The sequence below is a fragment of the Cervus canadensis genome, chromosome 14, assembly GCF_019320065.1.
Source record: "Cervus canadensis isolate Bull #8, Minnesota chromosome 14, ASM1932006v1, whole genome shotgun sequence".
NCBI classification, from domain to species: domain Eukaryota; kingdom Metazoa; phylum Chordata; class Mammalia; order Artiodactyla; family Cervidae; genus Cervus; species Cervus canadensis.
The window spans coordinates 3604603-3617450 of NC_057399.1; positions in this window are offsets into that span (position 1 = coordinate 3604603).

Consider the following 12848-nt stretch of genomic DNA (forward strand, 5'->3'; position numbering starts at 1 on the left):
CAAAGACAGAGGAACCTGGTGGGCTATAGTCCATGGGGTCGCAAAGAGTTGGTCACAACTGAGCGACTAACACTTGACACTTCATATATTTTTGGACTTTATGTTTTGAAAAAATTCACATCAGTAGAAAAGTTGCAAATAGTGCAGTGATCTCCCACATACTGTTCACCCAGGTGGAATACTTTATAAATCAACATAGGCATAGGCTTGAACACCCTTGAGAGTGTGTGTGTGTGTGTGAGAGAGAGAGACTCTATGTGTGTACCATCACTGTTGTTTTGGTGAAACATCTGCAGGTATGTGCAGACATCATGACCTTTCCACCTAAACTTCACAGGTATCTCCTAAGAAGTAGGAGTAGATACTGAAAATACTATCCAGTGTGTAGTGAAAAGAACTTCCATGAAAGGCGTTCAATTATGGTGAATTATTAGAGACATGCAAAATGAAAATTACACATATCACCTCACACCAGTCAAAATGGTGATTATAAAAAAGGCTACTGACAGTAAATGGTATAGTGGGGAGCTTAGGAAAAGGGAACCCTCCTAGAATGCTGGTGGGATGTAATTGGTAACAAACCCTATAGAGAACATTAAGAAAGTGTGTCTAAATGGTGAAAATACAGCTACCATATGATCAGACAGGCACATTCCTAAGAGAATAAGAGGAGAAAATAAGAATTCAAAAACAAGTGCACCCAGGCATGCACTGTAGCACTATTTACAATACCCAAACACAAAAGCAAATGAAATGTCCATCGATAAATGAATGGATAAGGAAGTGACACAGTTCCACAATATAATAGGATTCTGCCATGAAAAAGAATGCCATTTGTAGTAACCTATGAATTGGGAGACAATATGGTATACAGTACTAAGTGAGGTAAGTCAGAAAAAGACAAACATCATATGTCAATTCTATGTGAAATGGAAAGATTGATACCAATCCACTAATCTATGAAAGTGAAAGAGATGCAGAGACTTAGAACACAAACACATAGTTACCAAGGAGGAAGGTAGGATGGGGTCCATTAGGAGGTTGGGAGTCATGTATCACACTGATAAAAAGACTGTCAACAAGGGACAGACAGCTATACAGGAAAGCAGGTAACACAACACTGCAGTGACTCGTGAAAAGGCAAACGTTGAACAGGTGTGTATACGTGTATAGCTAAATGAGGTCCTGTGTACCTACAACATCCACAACAATAAGTCAAATGTACTACAATAAATGAAAAAAAAAGGAGTAAGACATAAGCTGACGGTGGTTCCAGCTGGTATATTCAACCTAATGTAGAATCAGATAGTCTAACTGACCACACGGCTTTCATTAGCATAGTACCGGAGTTGTGCCGTCTTGTGGCGGTTTCCAACAACAGGAACCTAAAACCTTTTCCTTTTGATTCAAAAGGACTACTAGACTGTAAATGATACCTGCTGTCAAACAATTTTCATACAACTAATTGAAAATAATTTTTTTGCAAAAGGAGAAGACTTGGAAACTAATTACAACTGGTAAATACTAGTTTCCTTGTTAACAGTTATAAAATGTCCATGAAACATGCTCAATATCGTGAATCCATACACAGGAAAATTTAATTTGAGAAGGAATAAACTGGTTCCATATGAAAAGCCATCATCGAAAAGTCAATACAAAAAAAAAGAGGAAAGAATAAATGGTGGAGAGGCCATGGAGAAAAAGGGAACTAATTTATGGTGCAGCTGGGATGTAAATGGTAACAACTACTATGAAGAACAATAGAGACGTGCCCTGAAAAGGTGAAAATTCAACCTCGGGTGATTGGGCAGACTCACCTCTTAAGAGTGTATTTGGAGAAACCCACATTTCAAAGACACAAGTGACCTAACGCGGGCTCTACAGCACCATTCACAACAGGGAGGAAGGACATGGGAGCACAGAGAATGTCCGTGGATAGGTGAGTCCGGAAACAAGCGATCACAGTGGAAGACGACGCAGCCATGAAGAATGAAGGTGCCATCTGCAGGAACATGGTAACACCTACAGCTAAGCCTACTAAGTGAGGTCAGTTCAGTTCAGTCACTCAGTCGTGTCCGACTCTGCGATCCCATGGACTGCAGCACGCCAGGCCTCCCTGTCCATCACCAACTCCTGGAGTTTACTCAAACTCATGTCCATTGAGTCGGTGATGCCATCCAACCATCTCATCCTCTTTCGTCCCCTTCTCCTCCTGCCCTCAATCTTTCCCAGCATCAGGGTCTTTTCAAATGAGTCAGTTCTTCGCATCAGGTGCCTAAAGGTTTGTAGTTTTCACCTTCAGCATCAGTCCTTCCAATGACTATTCAGGACTGATCTCCTTTAGGATGGACTGGTTGGATCTCCTTGCAGTCCAAGGGACTCTCAAGAGTCTGCTCCAACACCACACTTCAAAAGCATCAATTCTTCGGCACTCAGCTTTCTTATAGTCCAACTCTCACATCCATACATGACTACTGGAAAGACCATAGCTTTGACTACATGGACCTGTGTTGGCAAAGTAATATATCTGCTTTTTAATATGCTGTCTAGGTTGGTCATAAGTTTTCTTCCAAGGAGTAAGCGTCTTTTAATTTCATGGCTGCAGTCACCATCTGCAGTGATTTGGGAGCCCAAGAAAATAAAGTCAGCCACTGTTTCCACTGTTTTCCCATCTATTTGGCATGAAGGGATGGGGCCACATGCCATGATCTTAGTTTTCTGAATGTTGAGTTTTAAGCCAACGTTTTCACTCTCCTCTTTCACTTTCATCAAGAGGCTCTTTAGTTCTTCTTCACTTTCTGCCATAAGGGTGATGTCATCTGCATATCTGAGGTTGTTGATATTTCTCCCAGCAATCTTGATTCCAGCTTGTGCTTCTCCAGCCCAACCTTTCTCATGATGTACTCTGCATAGAAGTTAAATAAGCAGGGTGACAATATACAGCCTTGATGTACTCCTTTCCCTATTTGGAACCAGTCTGTTGGTCCATGTCCAGTTCTAACTGTTGCTTCCTGACCTGCATACAGATTTCTCATGAGGCAGGTCAGGTGGTCTGGTATTCCCATCTCTCGAAGAATTTTCCACAGTTTGTTGTGATCCACACAGTCAAAGGCTTTGGCATAGTCAATAAAGCAAAAGTAGATGTTTTTCTGGAACTCTCTTGCTTTTTCCATGATCTAACAGGTGTTGGCAATTTGATCTCTGGTTCCTCTCCCTTTTCTAAAACCAGCTTGAACATCTGGAACTTCACGGTTCACATATTGCTGAAGCCTGGCTTGGAGAATTTTGAGCATTACTTTACCAGCGTGTGAGGTGAGTGCAATTGTGCGGTAGTTTGAGCATTCTTTGGCATTGCCTTTCTTTGGGATTGGCATGAAAACTGACCTTTTCCAGTGAAGTCAGTCAAAATCAAAGAACAATATAAGCTATCCCATGAATCTGAAATTTACATCGTGAATACATGCAGGACATGACAAACAGGCACAGAAATGGAAAAACTTGTGATTAACGAAGGAGAATGAAGGGGCCGAGGGATCCACTATGCAGGTTGAGATGAAGAAACAAACTATCACATATACTGTAGATAGTCAACCAGGACCTGGGGACACGAAGGTGGTTCTGAGAAGACTCAGAAATAGCACACATGAGAAAAGAATCAGCAAGTAGTTGAGTAGCTGTCTCATGCAACTGTGAAACTGAGAAAGTCAAGTCCAGTCCCACGGTACCGTACACCAATACTACTCCAACTGCGGGGGAGGAAAAAGGCGTAAAACAGAGAAACCAGACCCAGGCATTTGGCATTCAATCTGGCACATCACACCATCCTTCACAATCCCAGAACATGACTTCCAGAAGCTCTGACTGCTTTAGAAACCAGAGCCAGGGATGAAGAAATCCTTCTGCCTTCTAGCCCTATGCCCCAACAACAACCTGAACAAGACCGATTCTGAGAACTTAATATTCATGGAGGCCACTGAGCTTGAAATAATACCTGTCCTCCCAGCATTTTAAGGGGTTAGTCATGGAAAAGAATTACAAATGGGAAAGTAGGAAGAAAAAATGATCACCAGGCAACTGCCACTCCCACCATTAAAAAAAAAAAACCCACTTAAAATGATGTTCAGGACGGCGACTTATTAGAGACATTCAAAGCAAACGGAGGAGGGATCATGAGGCACCACTAAAACAGCCGTTATCAGAACATCAACAGACGAGAAAAGCTGGGAGTGAGGTGAAGGGAAGCGGGGACCCTCCCAGGGTGTGGTGGGGAAGAGCCACTAAAGACAATGGGATGCAGGGGCCTTTAAAAGAAATTCAGACAATGAGCTACCGTATGATCGGGCAGTCCCCCTCTTCACAGTGTATGGTTTGAAAACAAGAATTCCAAAGGACCCGTGAACCACAGCAGGCACCATTGAAGTATTTACAATATCCTGAAATCGCAAGCAAACCAGATGGGCATGGCCAGATGAATGGAGACAGAAGTGATGCACACACAAGAGGGAATTTGTTGCAGCTGGGGAAAGGAAGGCCATAATGCTATCCACAGAAACTTCTGCGCCTAACAATGACCTCAGGGAGGTCAGAAAGACGAACACTAACATAGCAACTATCACTTACAGGTGAAATGGAGAGACATCCGCACCCAGCAAAGACTGCATTCCAAAAGTGAAAGTGACACAGGTTTAGAACACAAAACGGATGGTTGTCAATGGAAAAAGGGGGCTGCGGGCATGGAGGTGACAGCTGGGAGAAACTCATACCCACTAATACAGAGAAAACAGGGATTCTACAGGGACCTCCTGCAGAGCAAGGGTGCAGAACCAGGCACTCTGGAATAACCTACACGGGCAAAGAAAGCCAGGAGGAGGAGACGTGTAGGAGGACATGGGGGAGATGCTGCATGCCTGCAGCCGACAGGGCACCAGAAACAAACGCAGCCCTGTCCCAAGAACCGTATGTTCCACGTGAGAAAAACGAGACACAATTCCTGGGGGCAGACCCACCTCTAGGGGTATATCTGCAGAAACCCAGCTTCCAAAGAGACAAATGACCCACGTGGGCCCCACAGCACCACGTACGGCACAGAGGACACGGCAGCACACAGAATGTCCATGGACAGATGAATGCAGAAAGACGCTGTCTAGGAAGACAATGGAAGATGACTCAGCCATGAAGAAGAATGAAAGAATGCCCTTTACAGGAACATCGTTAAATCCAGAGATAATCCTACTAAGTGGAGTCAGTCAGAATCAGAAAGAACACTATCATAAGCAATCCCATGCATCTAAAAATGCACACCGCTAACTGATTCAGGAAAGAACCAATAAACAAACTGAGCAGCAGAAAAATGAGCTTCTGATTCCCAGAGGAGAATGAAGCGGGCCAGGAATAAATTAGGATGTTGAGATGAACAGTATCAAGCTACCCCATGTACAGTAGCTAATAGGCAAGCACTTAGGCACGTCTGGCCAGTCCTCTCAACACTGTAATGACCTCCATGAAACAGAATCGAAAGACGAGTTGCTGTCTCTATATGTGAAACAGATAAGAACTCTGGACACACAATATTGTACCAAGGCCCCTCCCATTCCAGATAAAAAGTCATTGAATGAGACAGACCAAACGAGACCCAGGAATTTGGTGTTTCTTGTGGCACACTCCACCCTCATTTACAACCTCTAAACGGGACTTCCACTAAAGCTCTGGCTGCAGAAGAAACCAGAGCTGGGCATCAGGAAACCCTTGCACCTTCTAGCCACATGGCCCAACAGCAACCAGACACTGTGGCTTCTGGGCAGCCTCACACTCACAAGGATGCCTGGGCTTGGAATCATACCTGCCCTCCAACAATTTAAAGGGGCAAGTCATGGAAAAGAATTAAAAACAGGGAAATTGGTATGAGGGACTGTGCTGAAGAGTTCAAGGAGGATCCAGGAATACAGGGGTTTTGCAACAATAACTAAGTGAAGTGAATTGAAAGTCGCTCAGTCATGTCTGACTCTGTGACCCCATGGAACTATATACTCCAAGGAATTCTCCAAGCCAGAATACTGGTGTGGGTAGCCATTCCCTTCTCCAGGGGATCTTCCCAACCCAGATCGAATCCTCCCACATTGCAGGTGGATTCTTTTTTTTTTTTTTTTTTAATTTTTATTATTTTTATTTTTTTTTCCAGTGGGTTTTGTCATACATTGATATGAATCAGCCATGGGTTTACATGTATTCCCAATCCCGATCCCCCCTTCCACCTCCCTCTCCACCCGATTCCTCTGGGTCTCCCCAGTGCACCAGGCCCGAGCACTTGTCTCATGCATCCCACCTGGGCTGGTGATCTGTTTCACCATAGATAGTATACATGCTGTTCTTTTGAAATATCCCACCCTCACATTCTCCCACAAAGTTCAAAAGTCTGTTCTGTATTTCTGTGTCTCTTTTTCTGTTTTGGCATATAGGGTTATCGTTATCACCTTTCTTAAATTCCATATATATGTGTTAGTATGCTGTAATGTTCTTTATCTTTCTGGCTTACTTCACTCTGTATAATGGGCTCCAGCTTCATCCATCTCATTAGGACTGGATTCAAATGAATTCTTTTTAATGGCTGAGTAATATTCCATGGTGTATATGTACCACAGCTTCCTTATCCATTCATCTGCTGATGGGCATCTAGGTTGCTTCCATGTCCTGGCTATTATAAACAGTGCTGCGATGAACATTGGGGTGCACGTGTCTCTTTCAGATCTGGTTTCCTCAGTGTGTATGCCCAGAAGTGGGATTGCTGGGTCATATGGCAGTTCTATTTCCAGTTTTTTAAGAAATCTCCACACTGTTTTCCATAGTGGCTGTACTAGTTTGCATTCCCACCAACAGTGTAAGAGGGTTCCCTTTTCTCCACACCCTCTCCAGCATTTATTGCTTGTAGACTTTTGGATAGCAGCCATCCTGACTGGCGTGTAATGGTACCTCATTGTGGTTTTGATTTGCATTTCTCTAATAATGAGTGATGTTGAGCATCTTTTCATGTGTTTGTTAGCCATCTGTATGTCTTCTTTGGAGAAATGTCTGTTTAGTTCTTTGGCCCATTTTTTGATTGGGTCATTTATTTTTCTGGAATTGAGCTGCAGGAGTTGCTTGTATATTTTTGAGATTAATCCTTTGTCTGTTTCTTCATTTGCTATTATTTTCTCCCAATCTGAGGGCTGTCTTTTCACCTTACTTATAGTTTCCTTTGTAGTGCAAAAGCTTTTAAGTTTCATTAGGTCCCATTTGTTTATTTTTGCTTTTATTTCCAATATTCTGGGAGGGTGGTCATAGAGGATCTTTGCTGTGATTTATGTCGGAGAGTGTTTTGGCCTATGTTCTCCTCTAGGAGTTTTATAGTTTCTGTTCTTACATTTAGATCTTTAATCCATTTTGAGTTTATTTTTGTGTATGGTGTTAGAAAGTGTTCTAGTTTCATTCTTTTACAAGTGGTTGACCAGTTTTCCCAGCACCACTTGTTAAAGAGGTTGTCTTTTTTCTTTTTTATATCCTTGCCTCCTTTGTCAAAGATAAGGTGTCCATAGGTTCGTGGATTTATCTCTGGGCTTTCTATTCTGTTCCATTGATCTATATTTCTGTCTTTGTGCAGTACCACATACTGTCTTGATGACTGTGGCTTTTGTAGTAGAGTCTGAAGTCACGGCAGGTTGATTCCTCCAGTTCCATTCTTCTTTCTCAGATTATTTGGTATTCGAGGTTTTTTGTATTTCCATACAAATTGTGAAATTCTTTGGTCTAGTTTTCTGTGAAAACAATACCTTGGTAGCTTGATAGGGATTGCATTGATCTATAGACTGCTTTTGGGTAGAATAGCCATTTTGACAATATTGATTCTTCCAATCCATGAACACGGTATTGTTTCTCCATCTGTTTGTGTTTCCTCTTTGATTTCTTTCATCAGTGTTTTATAGTTTCTATGTATAGGTCCTTTTGTTTCTTTAGGTAGATATACTTCCTAAGTATTTATTCTTTTTGTTGCAATGGTGAATGGTATTGTTTCCTTAATTTCTCTTTCTGTTTTTTCATTGTTAGTATATAGGAATGCAAGGGATTTCTGTGTGTTAATTTTATATCCTGCAACTTTACTATATTCATTGATTAGCTCTAGTAATTTTCTGGTAGAGTCTTTAGGGTTTTCTATGTAGAGGATCATGTCATCTGCAAACAGTGAGAGTTTTACTTCTTCTTTTCCTATCTGGATTCCTTTTACTTCTTTTTCTGCTCTGATTGCTGTGGCCAAAACTTCCAAAACTATGTTGAATAGTAGTGGTGAGAGTGGGCACCCTTGTCTTGTTCCTGATGTTAGGGAAATGCTTTCAATTTTCACCATTGAGGATCATGTTTGCTGTGGGTTTGTCATATTTATAGCTTATTATTTGGAGGTATGTTCCTTCTATTCCTGCTTTTTGGAGAGTTTTAATCATAAATGAGTGTTGAATTTTGTCAAAGGCTTTCTCTGGCATCTATTGAGATAATCATATGGTTTTTATCCTTTCAATTTGTTAATGTGGTGTATTACATTGATTGATTTGTGGATATTAAAGAAATCTTGCATTCCTGGATAAAGCCCACTTGGTCATGGTGTATGATTTTTTTTCAATATGTTGTTGGATTCTGTTTGCTAGAATTTTGTTAAGGATTTTTGCATCTATGTTCATCAGTGATATTGGCCTGTAGTTTTCTTTTTTTGTGGCATCTTTGTCTGGTTTTGGAATTAGGGTGATGGTGGCCTCATAGAATGAGTGCAGGTGGATTCTTTACCAGCTGAGCCACCAGAGAAGCCCAAGAATACTGGAGTGAATAGCCTATCCCTTCTCCAGCACATCTTCCTGACCCAGGAATTGAATCAGGGTCTCCTGCATTGCAGGCAGATTCTTTACCAACTGAGCTATCAGGGAAGCCTAAAAGTGAAAGCAAAAGTCACTTGGTCATGTCCAACTCTGTGACCCCATGGACTATCTGGTCCATGGAATTCTCCAGGCCAGAATACTGGAGTGGGTAGCCGTTCCCTTCTCCAGAGGATCCAACACAAGGATTGAACCCAGGTCTCCCACATTGCAGGCAGATTCTTTACCAGCTGAGCCACAAGTGAAGCCCATAACTAAGTAGTCAGAACATCAAAAAATTACTGTTAAAGAAAAGGAAACATCTCAAGTTAATGAATTTAGAGGTTTGCTGTGTTTGGTAAGGTGCCAGAGTCTGGCCTCTCTGAAATCATTCCTTCGTTATGCACCTTAAGTATCTATGGCCAGTATCCCGCTTGTCTGCAGCCTGAATCCCCTCAGAGTGAACAGTCCAGGCAGCTGCTGTGGCTGCTGGGTTGGTGGCTGCCAACATCCTTTGTTTACTGATAAGGATGGCAATACTTTTCATCCACAGTGCCTCATGTTGGTCATTAATTCAACTAACATTTGAGCAGCATTTCATGACCAACCTTGTCCCGTAGTGCTAAGAAGTGTTATTCCTAATCAGGTGAAGACTCTATTGCTAGGCCATCTGGTTTGCTGATCTTTTCTGGATCAGCCCCTTATTGATGATCTAAAATTCTCTAGATTGCCTGTCTTAATAGTCCGTTGTGATTCAGGAAATGTTCTCTCTTGTTGCTTCTTCTCATACCTAGAGTTTCACAATTAAAATTATTCTATGTACAGTTATATATATGATGAACTCTCTCAAGACATCTCTTTTGTTGGAGCCCTGGATACACATTGGGCAATGTGAGAGACAATGATCTTATAAAACAGATAGGATATAAGTAATACAGATGGGTAACACTAATAAAGTCATACGCCAGTAGAGAGAGACAAACCATAAACACACTGAAAATAAAGAACCAATTACAACAGTGGGTAGTATAAGTAGTAATCTGATTGCAAGAAACCATCAAGTCTGATGGAGAAGCTCAATTCTGGAAGGATCAGGCAGAGAGAAAAAAAATGCATTTCATCTTTGTTTACCAAGGGGCAATTTGTCAACTTATAGTAGTCATAGCATAAGAGTAAAGGTTTTTCTGGAAAAAAAAGATTAAAAGCTGGTATGTTTCAGAAAAAAATCATAGCATTATAAATCATTTATCAATTCATTCAGTTCCATGTAATTAATTCCTGTTGATCTGGATGAAGCTGTCAAGTTTTCTATCAGAGTTTTGTAATTTCTTCCACAGTTTAGCAGTATTATCATAAGTTATCAGAGACATTTATCAAGAAGTCTTTTATGAATTTTCTTGAAGATCTTCATTTTATAAAAAGAGTAAAACAATGATTGTCTATAGACCACAGAAGACTTAAATAGCATGGTTAAAGATCTGATTACAAGCCAATTGACAAGAAAGTTGGATATTTCTGTGACATACAACATTTTAAGATAACTGGAATATGACTGATAACATTATACCAGTATATATTACATTTTTAGGAATTCATATAAATTTTAGAATATCTCTATTAATGTTATTTATCCATACAATATAAGGTTTATCTCCAATCACTTGACAATTCTTCTCAAGTAATTTAACATATCAAATAAGCCTAATTATTTTAATTTTCCCCTCTGAGTTGCCCCCGGGTTCCTCTGAAGTACCCTGGAGTGAGCTGGAGGTCAGAAGAACTTTAGTTACAATTTGCTATTCAGGCAGGCAGTTTGTTTAAAAAATATCAAATAGCTTTCAAACACTTGGTCCAATAGGATCATAGGTCCTTGTGAAACAACTTAGTCACTTAAAGTGACAAAAGATTTCAAAAAGCAAATACAAATGTCTTAAAGGCAAACAAACTCATGATCTGTTACCAAAAGCAAGGAAACTTTGTTCTCTTAACAGAGAGAGGAACAAAAATCTAGTCTTGTGTCAGCCTACTTTTATAACAAAATCCACTTGTCTAACTAAATGTAATCTAGTCTCAGCTGTACAAAACTCCTTTATAGGGCTCTCTTTCTACAAACTATTCACAACTTTCTGTATCCTTATTAGTTTGTTTTTCCACCTCCAAAACAAACACACACCTAAGTCTAGGACACAATCATTGTTTTCCCTTAACAAAATGTTTTTCCATTCTTCATACCTAATTCTGCTGAAAATGCCACATCCTATATTCTTTCCATAATGAAATATTTCCATTAATATCTTCAGTAGCTTCAATTACATATTACAATTCTAACCCTTAAAAATCTTAATCTTTAGCAAAAACTGCCACATACCAAGTAACTGTAGTCTTCTCCATACCAGCACTTCCTGATTGGAATAGTCCACAACCTCTAGAAACAAAGAACAATTTCTTTCTTCAGTGTGGGACCAGATGTGTGTCTAATAAACCCACACATCTTTAGTGTCCCTTCCTAAGGAGCTACTGTGCGAAGCATGGCAAAGAGTCGGACACAACTGAAGCAACTTAGCACACACACTCACTCATAAGGAGACAAGGTAAGTAAGTTTAGACTTGTTTAGCAATTAACATTCAGGTATTTTATCTTACTTGAACTGACTTGGATAATTCAATGAATTCCCATCATTTAATTTAACTTAGCAAAACTCAAGTTAGCAAACATCTGGAGAAACTATTTTAAGAAGACATAACCAAAATACATTGTTTAGTAGCTAAGTTGGGTCTGACTCTTTGTGACCCCATGGACTGTAGCCTGCCAGGCTCCTCTGGCCATGAGACTTCCCAGGCAGGAATACTGAAGTGGGTTACCATTCCCTTCTTTAGGGGATCTTCCTGACCCAGGGGTGGAACAGATGTCTGTGTCTCCTACATTGGCAGGTGGGTTATTTATTGCTGAGCCACTGGGGAAGCTCATGGGGGAGATTAGACTGCCATTATAATATTGATCATATTGTATTTAAATCTTACAAAAAGATAAATAGCTCCATTTTCAAACATGGAAGGAATGTCACAGTGTTTGCAAACCAAGCCTTAGAATATCGAACTGACCCTCACTAAGCTAAAAATACTCATATACATTCTTTCAATAAGTGAATTTTTGTCTGGTGCTTTTATGCCATAGGTAACAGTATCCATGTTCATGGGTGAATTTTTCTAACTAAACTTGGGGCTTCTCACAGTGTAGCATTATTCACAAGAGCTAAAAGGTGGAAACAACCCTAATTTCCATCAATAAATGAATAAATAAAATATGATATATACATATAATGGAATATTATTCATTCTTTAAAAAAGGAAAGAAATTCTGACATGCCACACACAGATAAACCTTAAAAACATTATGCTAAGTGAAGTAAGTCACAAAAGGACAAATAATGTATAATTCCACTCATAGCAGGCACCTAAAGTGGTCAAATTCATAATGACAGAAAGTTGTTGAATGATAGTTGCCAGGATGTTGGGGAGGGCGCAATGAGAACTTACTATTTAATGGGTACAGAGTATCAGTTTGGGACAATAAACTTTGGGAGGCAGATGGTGGTAATGTTTGCACAACAGTGAGAATATATTTTATGAGAACTGTACATTTAAAATGCTTAAAATGAAAAAAAATAAAATAAAATAAAATGCTTAAAATGATTAATTTTATGGTTTACATATTTGACCACAAGTTAAAAAAAAATGCTGGGATTCATATAATTAATCTTTACCACACTAAGTGGCTGATTACGTGACCAGGCTGTGCAGATTTATTTTAAAATAAACCTCAAAATATAACAGAATCACTATGTCGTCATTAGAGCAATATGAGAAAGCTCTCTTCTATATTTAAGTTCAAGATCCAGAGTAACATGCTCTTTCTCAGAACTCCAGGAAGCCATTCAACAAAGTATTTTTCTAACACTGGAAATTCCTTTCAAATTA